The sequence below is a fragment of the Rutidosis leptorrhynchoides genome, chromosome 1 (genome assembly GCF_046630445.1).
Source record: "Rutidosis leptorrhynchoides isolate AG116_Rl617_1_P2 chromosome 1, CSIRO_AGI_Rlap_v1, whole genome shotgun sequence".
Lineage (NCBI taxonomy): Eukaryota > Viridiplantae > Streptophyta > Magnoliopsida > Asterales > Asteraceae > Rutidosis > Rutidosis leptorrhynchoides.
The window spans coordinates 268,726,086-268,738,754 of NC_092333.1; positions in this window are offsets into that span (position 1 = coordinate 268,726,086).

Consider the following 12,669-nt stretch of genomic DNA (forward strand, 5'->3'; position numbering starts at 1 on the left):
ATAGCTAACTCCAACATTCACATATAGAGTGTCTATGGCTGTTCCGAAATATATATAGATGTGTCGACATGATAGGTCGAAACATTGTATACGTGTCTATGGTATCTCAAGATTACATAATATACAATACAAGTTGATTAAGTTATGGTTGGAATAGATTTGTTACCAATTTTCACGTAGCTAAAATGAGAAAAATTATCCAATCTTGTTTTACCCATAACTTCTTCATTTTAAATCCGTTTTGAGTGAATCAAATTGCTATGGTTTCATATTGAACTCTATTTTATGAATATAAACAGAAAAGGTACAGGTTTAATGTCGGAAAAATAAGTTACAAGTCATTTTTGTAAAGGTAGTCATTTTAGTCGAAAGAACGACGTCTAGATGACCATTTTAGAAAACATACTTCCACTTTGAGTTTAACCATAATTTTTGGATATAGTTTCATGTTCATAATAAAAATAATTTTCTCAGAATAACAACTTTTAAATCAAAGTTTATCATAGTTTTTAATTAACTAACCCAAAACAGCCCGCGGTGTTACTACGACGGCGTAAATCCGGTTTTACGGTGTTTTTCGTGTTTCCAGGTTTTAAATCATTAAGTTAGCATATCATATAGATATAGAACATGTGTGTAGTTAATTTTAAAAGTCAAGTTAGAAGGATTAACTTTTGTTTGCGAACAAGTTTAGAATTAACTAAACTATGTTCTAATGATTACGAGTTTAAACCTTCGAATAAGATAGTTTTATATATATGAATCGAATGATGTTATGAACATCATTACTACCTCAAGTTTAGTAGGTAAACCTACTGGAAGTGACAAGAAATGATCTAGCTTCAAAGGATCTTGGATGGCTTGAAAGTTCTTGAAGTAGGATCATGACACAAAAACAAGTTCAAGTAAGATTTTTACTCGAATTAAGATAGTTTATAGTTATAGAAATTGAATCAAAGTTTGAATATGAATATTACCTTGAATAAGAAGGATAACCTACTGTATATAACAAAGGTTTCTTGATCTTAGATGATTACTTGGAATGGATTAGAAAGCTTGGAAGTAAATTAGTAAACTTGAAGGGATTTTTGAAGTGTTCTTGAAGTGTTCTTCCTATGATGATTATAGCTTGATTCTTGAAGTGATTTTTGATGAAGATGATGATTAACTACTGGAAAAATACGTTCATAATAGTGTGTGTGTGTGTTGAGAGAGAATTAGAAAGAGAATTGGAAGTGAAATGGAGTGAATGATGAGTAGTAATTGGTGAGTGGTGAGTGGGGTTAAAAGGAGTTCTAGTTAGTTGACTAGCTCATGGTAGAAGTTAAAATTGATTAGTCATACATGACATAATCAAGAGTGGAATCCCATGCTAGTTCCTATTGGTATATACTCATAGGAAGTACGTTTTGAAGCTGTGTATAATACGGGTAAGAATACGACTAGAATTCTTGATGAAAGAAAAGAATGGAAAAGTAACTGTAACCATTTTCGTTAAGTATGAGTGTTTTGATATATGTCTTGAAGTCTTCCAAAAGTATTTTAATACATCTAAATACACTACATGTATATACATTTTAACTGAGTCGTTAAGTCATCGTTAGTCGTTACATGTAAGTGTTGTTTTGAAACCTTTAAGTTAACGATCTCAATTAATGTTGTTAACCCATTGTTTATTATATCTAATGAGATGTTAAATTATTATATTATCATGATATTATGATATATTAATATATCTTAATATGATATATATACATTTAAATGTCGTTACAACGATAATCGTTACATATATGTCTCGTTTCGAAATCCTTAAGTTAGTAGTCTTGTTTATATGTATATAACTCATTGTTAATATACTTATGGAGATACTTACTTATCATAATCTCATGTTAACCATATGTATATCCATATATATATCATTATGTCATTTTTACAAGTTTTAACGTTCGTGAATCGCCGGTCAACTTGGGTGGTCAATTGTCTATATGAAACATATTTCAATTAATCAAGTCTTAACAAGTTTGATTGCTTAACATGTTAGAAACATTTAATCATGTAAATATCAATCTCAATTAATATATATAAACATGGAAAAGTTCGGGTCACTACAGTACCTACCCGTTAAATAAATTTCGTCTCGAAATTTTAAGCTGTTGAAGGTGTTGACGAATCTTCTGGAAATAGATGCGGGTATTTCTTCTTCATCTGATCTTCACACTCCCAAGTGAACTCAGGTCCTCTACGAGCATTCCATCGAACCTTAACAATTGGTATCTTATTTTGCTTAAGTCTTTTAACCTCACGATCCATTATTTCGACGGGTTCTTCGATGAATTGGAGTTTTTCGTTGATTTGGATTTCATCTAACGGAATAGTGAGATATTCTTTAGTAAAACATTTCTTCAAATTCGAGACGTGGAAAGTGTTATGTACAGCCGCGAGTTGTTGAGGTAACTCAAGTCGGTAAGCTACTGGTCCGACACGATCAATAATCTTGAATGGTCCAATATACCTTGGATTTAATTTCCCTCGTTTACCAAATCGAACAACGCCTTTCCAAGGTGCAACTTTAAGCATGACCATCTCTCCAATTTCAAATTCTATATCTTTTCTTTTAATGTCAGCGTAGCTCTTTTGTCGACTTTGGGCGGTTTTCAACCGTTGTTGAATTTGGATGATCTTCTTGGTAGTTTCTTGTATTATCTCCGGACCCGTAATCTGTCTATCCCCCACTTCACTCCAACAAATTGGAGACCTGCACTTTCTACGATAAAGTTCTTCAAACGGCGCCATCTCAATGCTTGAATGGTAGCTGTTGTTGTAGGAAAATTCTGCTAACGGTAGATGTCGATCCCAACTGTTTCTGAAATCAATAACACATGCTCGTAGCATGTCTTCAAGCATTTGTATCATTCTTTCGCTCTGCCCATCAGTTTGTAGATGATAGGCAGTACTCATGTCTAGACGAGTTCCTAATGCTTGCTGTAATGTCTGCCAGAATCTTGAAATAAATCTGCCATCCGTATCAGAGATAATAGAGATTGGTATTCCATGTCTGGAGACGACTTCCTTCAAATACAGTCGTGCTAACTTCTCCATCTTGTCATCTTCTCTTATTGGCAGGAAGTGTGCTGATTTGGTGAGACGATCAACTATTACCCAAATAGTATCAAAACCACTTGCAGTCCTTGGCAATTTAGTGATGAAATCCATGGTAATGTTTTCCCATTTCCATTTCGGGATTTCGGGTTGTTGAAGTAGACCTGATGGTTTCTGATGCTCAGCTTTGACCTTAGAATAGGTCAAACATTCTCCTAAGTATTTAGCAACATCGGCTTTCATACCCGGCCACAAAAAATGTTTCTTGAGATCCTTGTACATCTTCCCCGTTCCAGGATGTATTGAGTATCTGGTTTTATGAGCTTCTCTAAGTACCATTTCTCTCATATCTCCAAATTTTGGTACCCAAATCCTTTCAGCCCTATACCGGGTTCCGTCTTCCCGAATATTAAAATGCTTCTCCGATCCTTTGGGTATTTCATCCTTTAAATTTCCCTCTTTTAAAACTCTTTGTTGCGCCTCCTTTATTTGAGTAGTAAAGTTATTGTGAATCATTATATTCATAGATTTTACTCGAATGGGTTCTCTGTCCTTCCTACTCATGACGTCGGCTACCACATTTGCCTTCCCCGGGTGGTAACGAATCTCAAAGTCGTAATCATTCAACAATTCAATCCACCTACGCTGCCTCATATTTAGTTGTTTCTGATTAAATATGTGTTGAAGACTTTTGTGGTCGGTATATATAATACTTTTGACCCCATATAAGTAGTGCCTCCAAGTCTTTAATGCAAAAACAACCGCGCCTAATTCCAAATCATGCGTCGTATAATTTTGTTCGTGAATCTTCAATTGTCTAGACGCATAAGCAATCACCTTCATTCGTTGCATTAATACACAACCGAGACCTTGCTTTGATGCGTCACAATAAATCGCAAAATCATTATTCCCTTCAGGCAATGACAATATAGGTGCCGTAGTTAGCTTTTTCTTCAATAACTGAAACGCCTTCTCTTGTTTATCCTTCCATTCAAATTTCTTCCCTTTATGCATTAATGCAGTCAAGGGTTTTGCTATTTTGGAGAAATCTTGGATGAATCTTCTATAGTAACCAGCCAATCCTAAAAATTGACGTATATGTTTCGGAGTTTTTGGGGTTCCCCATTTTTCAACGGTTTCAATCTTTGCCGGGTCCACCTGGATACCTTCTTTATTCACTATATGACCGAGGAATTGAACTTCTTCTAACCAAAATGCACACTTTGAAAACTTAGTGTACAGTTTTTCTTTCCTCAATACTTCTAGCACTTTTCTCAAATGTTCTTCGTGCTCTTGATCATTTTTTGAGTAAATAAGTATGTCATCGATGAAAACAATGACAAACTTGTCAAGATATGGCCCACACACTCGGTTCATAAGGTCTATTAACACAGCTGGTGCGTTAGTCAATCCAAACGGCATAACCATAAACTCGTAATGACCATAACGTGTCCTAAAAGCAGTTTTTGGAATATCATCCTCCTTTACTCGCATTTGATGATATCCAGAATGTAAATCGATTTTTGAATAAACCGACGAGCCTTGTAGTTGATCAAATAAGTCGTCAATTCTCGGAAGTGGATAACGGTTTTTGATGGTAAGTTTATTCAACTCTCTGTAGTCAATACACAACCTAAATGTACCATATTTCTTCTTAACAAACAAAACAGGAGCTCCCCATGGTGATGTGCTTGGTCGAATGAAACCACGTTCTAATAGTTCTTGTAGTTGGCTTTGCAGTTCTTTCATCTCGCTGGGTGCGAGTCTGTAAGGAGCACGAGCTATTGGTGCAGCTCCTGGTACAAGATCTATTTGAAATTCAACGGATCGATGTAGGGGTAATCCCGATAATTCTTTCTGAAATACATCGGGAAATTCTTTTGCGACGGGAACATCATTGATGCTCTTTTCTTCAGTTTGTACTTTCTCGACGTATGCTAGAATAGCATAGCAACCTTTTCTTATTAGTTTTTGTGCCTTCAAACTACTAATAAGATGTAGCTTCGTGTTGCCCTTTTCTCCGTACACCATTAAGGGTTTTCCTTTTTCTCGTATAATGCGAATTGCATTTTTGTAACAAACGATCTATGCTTTCACTTCTTTCAACCAGTCCATACCGATTATCACATCAAAACTCCCTAACTCTACTGGTATCAAGTCAATCTTAAATGTTTCGCTAACCAGTTTAATTTCTCTATTCCGACATATATTATCTGCTGAAATTAATTTACCATTTGCTAATTCGAGTAAAAATTTACTATCCAAAGGCATCAATGGACAACTTAATTTAGCACAAAAATCTCTACTCATATAGCTTCTATCCGCACCCGAATCAAATAAAACGTAAGCAGATTTATTGTCAATAATAAACGTACCCGTAACAAGCTCCGGTTCTTCCTGTGCCTCTGCCGCATTAATATTGAATACTCTTCCGCGGCCTTGTCCATTCGTGTTCTCCTGGTTCCGGCAATTTCTAATAATGTGGCCCGGTTTTCCACATTTATAACAAACTACATTGGCATAACTTGCTCCGACACTACTTGCTCCGCCATTACTCATTCCGACACCATTTGTTCCTTTCGTTCTATTAACCCCTAGTCCGTAGACCTCACACTTTGCCGAACTATGACCATTTCTTTTACACTTGTTGCAAAATTTGGTGCAGAACCCCGAGTGATACTTTTCACACCTTTGGCATAGCTGCTTCTGATTGTTGTTGTTGTTGCGGTTGTTATTGTTGTTGTGATGATCGTTATAGTTGTTGTTGTTGTTGTTGTTGTTGTTGTTGTTGGGCCATTTGTTGTAGTTGCTATTGATGTTGCGATTGTTGGGATAGTTGTTGCGATTATTGTTGTAATTGCTGTTGTTGTTGTTGTATTGGTGATTCTTATCACCGTTTTCCTCCCACTTTCTTTTTACTTGCTTCACATTGGCCTCTTCAGCTGTCTGTTCTTTAATTCTTTCCTCAATCTGGTTCACTAGTTTGTGAGCCATTCTACATGCCTGTTGCATGGAGGCAGGCTCGTGTGAACTTATATCTTGTTGGATTCTTTCCGGTAATCCTTTCACAAACGCTTCGATCTTCTCTTCCTCATCTTCGAACGCTCCCGGACACAATAGGCACAATTCTGTGAATCGTCTTTCGTACGTGGTAATATCAAATCCTTGGGTTCGTAACCCTCTAAGTTCTGTCTTGAGCTTATTGACCTCGGTTCTGGGACGATACTTCTCGTTCATCAAGCGCTTGAATGCTGACCACGGTAGTGCGTAAGCATCATCTTGTCCCACTTGCTCTAGATAGGTATTCCACCATGTTAACGCAGTACCTGTGAAGGTATGCGTAGCGTACTTCACTTTGTCCTCTTCAGTACACTTACTTATGGCAAACACCGATTCGACCTTCTCGGTCCACCGTTTCAATCCAATCGGTCCTTCGGTTCCATCAAATTCCAAAGGTTTGCAGGCAGTGAATTCTTTGTAGGTGCATCCTACACGATTTCCTGTACTGCTAGATCCAAGGTTATTGTTGGTATGTAGCGCGGCCTGTACTGCAGCTATGTTTGAAGCAAGAAAGGCATGAAATTGCTCTTCACTCATATTCAAGGTGTGTCAAGTAGTCGGTGCCATTTCCTTTAAAATAGTCAAATGAAACGAGTTAATCATATAGAATATCAAGAGTAGTCAATAGTATTTCGTAGCGTAATATGAACTTATTTATAAAAGCTCTTTCTTCATATTAGTGTTTTATACTCTTTAATTCGGGTAGTACCTACCCGTTAAGTTCATACTTAGTAGCTAACATACCATTTCAACTACTACAATTCTATATGAAAAACTAATCACAAAAAAAAATAATAAATCATATTCAAACCTTTATACAATAACTTGCAAACTTACAATACCGCTATTTTACATATAGCATGAAATATAGCACATAAAACTTTGATACAAAGTAGTTGGGAAGATAATTCTAGTTAATAAATAAGGCATTCAGCAAAGGCAATAAAGACACGTAATTCATACATCCAGAAACAAGTCATGCATTCTGGTTTTACTAATACCACTTCCCATCCTTGGTTTTGTGGAACATAACCATTGTGACCGATAGTAAGACAATGTGTTGTAACGTCGTCAAAAGGATGAAGGTTACGTAATGACCAACAGTCTCGTAATAACCTAAAAACCTCATTTCTTACCCCAATTACTGACTCCGTCACTTGTGGGAACGTTTTGTTTAATAGTTGTAGCCCGATGTTCTTGTTCTTACTTTGGTGAGAAGTGAACATTACTAACCCGTAAGCATAACATGCTTCTTTATGTTGCATGTTAGCCGCTTTTTCTAAATCACGAAGTCCTATATTCGGATATATTGAGTCAAAATAATTTCTTAACCCGTTGCGTAAAATAGTATTTGGGTTCCCCGCAATATATGCGTCAAAGTAAACACATCGTAACTTATGGATTTCCCAATGTGATATCCCCCATCTTTCGAACGAAAGCCTTTTATAAACCAAGGCATTCTTGGAACGTTCTTCGAATGTCTTACAAACTGATCTCGCCTTAAATAGTTGTGCCGAGGAATTCTGACCGACTTTAGACAAGATTTCATCAATCATGTCTCCGGGTAGGTCTCTTAAAATATTGGGTTGTCTATCCATTTTGTGTTTTTATACTGTAAAATAGACAAGAGTTAGATTCATAAAAAAAATACTTATTAATACAAGCAATTTTTACATATATCATAAAGCATAAGCACGCTATATTACATATATTACACCACACGAATACAACTATCTTATTCAGACTCGCTCGTTTCTTCTTCTTCGGTTTTGGTTCGTTTTGCCAAGTTTCTAGGGATATATGATGTTCCCCTAATATGAGCCGTCGTTTTCAACATTGGTTTAGAAAAACATGGTGGTTTAGAGGTTCCCGGGTTATTGTCACAACTTAAGAAATACGGGTGTTGACGATACATATAAAGTTCATCGGGTTTGGAATCAAATTTCTCTATTTTTATGCCCTTTCCCTTATTGTTCTCTTTTGCCTTAATAAATTGTGTTGGGGTAATTTCTATAACATCATCGGAATCCTTGTCGGGATCCGATTCATCGGAGAATTGGTAATCCTCCCAATACTTTGCTTCCTTGGTGGAAACACCATTGACCATAATTAACTTTGGTCGGTTGGTTGAGGATTTTCTTCTACTTAACCGTTTTATTATTTCCCCCACTGGTTCTATTTCTTCTTCCGGTTCCAATTCTTCTTCCGGTTCCGATTCTTCTTCCTGTTCCGACTCTTCTTCCGGTTCCTCTTCGGGAACTTGTGAATCAGTCCACGAATCATTCCAATTTACATTTGACTCTTCATTATTATTAGGTGAGTCAATGGTACTTGTTCTAGAGGTAGACATCTATCACATAATATCAAACACGTTAAGAGATTAATATATCACATAATATTCACATGTTAAAAATATATAGTTTCCAACAAAATTTGTTAAGCAATCAATTTTCAAGTAAACACGGTCGAAGTCCAGACTCACTAATGCATCCTAACAAACTCGATAAGACACACTAATGCAAAATTCTGGTTCTCTAAGACCAACGCTCGGATACCAACTGAAATGTCCCATTCTTATTGATTAAAAATGTTCCATATTAATTGATTTCGTTGCGAGGTTTTGACCTCTATATTCGACGTTTTTCAAAGACTGCATTCATTTTTAAAACAAACCATAACCTTTATTTCATAAATAAAGGTTTAAAAAGCTTTACGTAGATTATCAAATAATGATAATCTAAAACATCCTGTTTACACACGACCATTACATAATGGTTTACAATACAAATATGTTACATCAAAATCAGTTTCTTGAATGCAGTTTTTACACAATATCATACAAATATGGACTCCAAATCTTGTCCTTATTTTAGTATGCAACAGCGGAAGCTCTTAGTATTCACCTAAGAATAAACATGCTTTAAACGTCAACAAAAATGTTGGTGAGTTATAGGTTTAACCTATATATATCAAATCGTAACAATAGACCACAAGATTTCATATTTCAATACACATCCCATACATAGAGATAAAAATCATTCATATGGTGAACACCTGGTAACCGACATTAACAAGATGCATATTTAAGAATATCCCCATCATTCCGGGATCCTCCTTCGGACATGATATAAATTTCGAAGTACTAAAGCATCCGGTACTTTGGATGGGGTTTGTTAGGCCCAATAGATCTATCTTTAGGATTCGCGTCAATTAGGGTATCTGTTCCCTAATTCTTAGATTACCAGACTTAATAAAAAGGGGCATATTCGATTTCGATAATTCAACCATAGAATGTAGTTTCACGTACTTGTGTCTATTTTGTAAATCATTTATAAAACCTGCATGTATTCTCATCCCAAAAATATTAGATTTTAAAAGTGGGACTATAACTCACTTTCACAGATTTTTACTTCGTCGGGAAGTAAGACTTAGCCACTGGTTGATTCACGAACCTATAACAATATATACATATATATCAAAGTATGTTCAAAATATATTTACAACACTTTTAATACATTTTGATGTTTTAAGTTTATTAAGTCAGCTGTCCTCGTTAGTAACCTACAACTAGTTGTCCACAGTTAGATGTACAGAAATAAATCGATAAATATTATCTTGAATCAATCCACGACCCAGTGTATACGTATCTCAGTATTGATCACAACTCAAACTATATATATATTTTGTAATCAACCTCAACCCTGTATAGCTAACTCCAACATTCACATATAGAGTGTCTATGGTTGTTCCGCAATATATATATAGATGGGTCGACATGATAGATCGAAACATTGTATACGTGTCTATGGTATCTCAAAATTACATAAGATACAATATAAGTTGATTAGGTTATGGTTGGAATAGAGTTATTACCAACTTTTACGTCGGTAAAATGAGTAGTTTTTATCAATCTTGTTTTACTCGCCATTTCTTCGTTTCTAATCCGTTTTGAGTGATTCCAGTGGCCACGGTTTTGTATTGAACTTAACTTTATAGTCGACAATACAAGTTACAAGTCGTTTTTGAAAGAGGTAGTCATTTCCGTCGAAAGAACGACATCTTGATGACCATTTTGAAAAACATACTTTCACTTTGAGTTTAACCATGATTTTTGGATATAGTTTCATGTTCATAAGAAAAATCATTTTTCCAGAAGTATAGCTTTTAAATCAAAGTTCTTTTTAGCTTTTAATTATCCCAACCAAAACAGCCCCCGATTTTACTACGACAGCGTATATCCAGTTTTATGGTGTTTATCGTGTTTCCGGGTTTTAAATCATTAAGTTAGCATATCATATAGATATAGAACATGTGTTTAGTTGATTTTAAAAGTCTAGTTAGAAGGATTAACTTTATTTGCGAACAAGTTTAGAATTAACTAAACTATGTTCTAGTGATTACAAATTTATAACGTTGAATAACACAGCTTTTTATGTATGAATCGAATCATGTTATGAACATCATTACTACCTCAAGCTCCTTGGATAAATCTACTGGAAATGAGAAAAATGGATATAGCTTCAAAGGATCCTTGGATGGCTTGAAAGTTCTTGAAGCAGAATCATGACACGAAAACAATTTCAAGTAAGATTTCCACTCGAAATAAGATTGTTATAGTTATAGAAATTGAATTAAAGTTTGAATATGATTATTACCTTGTATTAGAAAGATAACCTACTTTAAGTAACAAAGGTTTCTTGATCTTGGATGATTACTTGGAATGGATTTAGAAAACTTGGAGGTAAACTTGCAATCTTAGAAGTATTCTTGATTTTATGAAACTAGAACTTTTGGAATTTATGAAGAACACTTAGAACTTGAAGATAGAACTTGAGAGAGATCAATTAGATGAAGAAAATTGAAGAATGAAAGTTTTTGTAGGTGTTTTTGGTCGTTGGTGTATGGATTAGATATAAAGGATATGTAATTTTGTTTTCATGTAAATAAGTCATGAATGATTACTCATATTTTTGTAATTTTATGAGATATTTCATGCTAGTTGCCAAATGATGGTTCCCACATGTGTTAGGTGACTCACATGGGCTGCTAAGAGCTGATCATTGGAGTGTATATACCAATAGTAAATACATCTAAAAGCTGTGTATTGTACGAGTATAAATACGGGTGTATACGAGTAGAATTGTTGATGAAACTGAACGAGGATCTAATTGTAAGCATTTTTGTTAAGTAGAAGTATTTTGATAAGTGTCTTGAATTCTTTCAAAAGTGTACGAATACATATTAAAACACTACATGTATATACATTTTAACTGAGTCGTTAAGTCATCGTTAGTCGTTACATGTAAGTGTTGTTTTGAAACCTTTAGGTTAACGATCTTCTTAAATGTTGTTAACCCAATGTTTATAATATCAAAAGAGATTTTAAATTGTTATATTATCATGATATTATGATGTACGAATATCTCTTAATATGATATATATACATTAAATGTCGTTACAACGATAATCGTTACATATATGTCTCGTTTCAAAATCATTAAGTTAGTAGTCTTGTTTTTACATATGTAGTTCATTGTTAATATACTTAATGATATGTTTACTTATCATAATATCATGTTAACAATATATATAACCATATATATGTCATCATATAGTTTTTACAAGTTTTAACATTCGTGAATCACCGGTCAACTTGGGTGGTTAATTGTCTATATGAAACCTATTTCAATTAATCAAGTCTTAACAAGTTTGATTGCTTAACATGTTGGAAACACTTAGTCATGTAAAATAACAATTTCATTTAATATATATTTAAACATGGAAAAGTTCGGGTCACTACAACCGTGACTACGTCAAAAGTTAAATTTCTATCTCAAACTGTTGTGACAGCTACCCTCGTACGCTTCACATAATCGAATCGTTTTATCTTCATTACTCAGTAATGATGAAACTCTATTTATCAACTCATATTCGTCATGAAAATAGTTTTATGGTTAACCATGACGACCTTACTCAAATTTCGGGACGAAATTTCTTTAACGGGTAGGTACTGTGACGATCCGGAAATTTCCGACCAAATTTAAACTTTATCTTTATATTATTCTGACACGATAAGCAAAGTTTGTTAAGTTAAATCTCAAGAATTTTAAATTGTGTTCATACATTCATTATAACCTCGACCAAATTTCGACGATTCACGAACCGTTATATATAAATAAATATGTATATATATGTATATATATATATTATAACTTAAAAATATTAATAAAGTATTAAACGTATAATACTTTACATGAACGTATTTGTTTCAATATGTTTATCGATGGAATTAGAAGATAATATCAAATGATTGATTTATCAGATACATTGTGATATGATTACGGGTCTATGTTATAAGGTCTACTGTGATTTAAGAAATCTATTCTTTTTGACGACATTCAGAAAATGGTAAAGTGATTTATAAGTAAGAACGTGAAGTGTAAATAACTTAGACGTTGGATATCAACAAGTTAAGTAACTCAACATTTTTCATTAAGATTATTTCATACG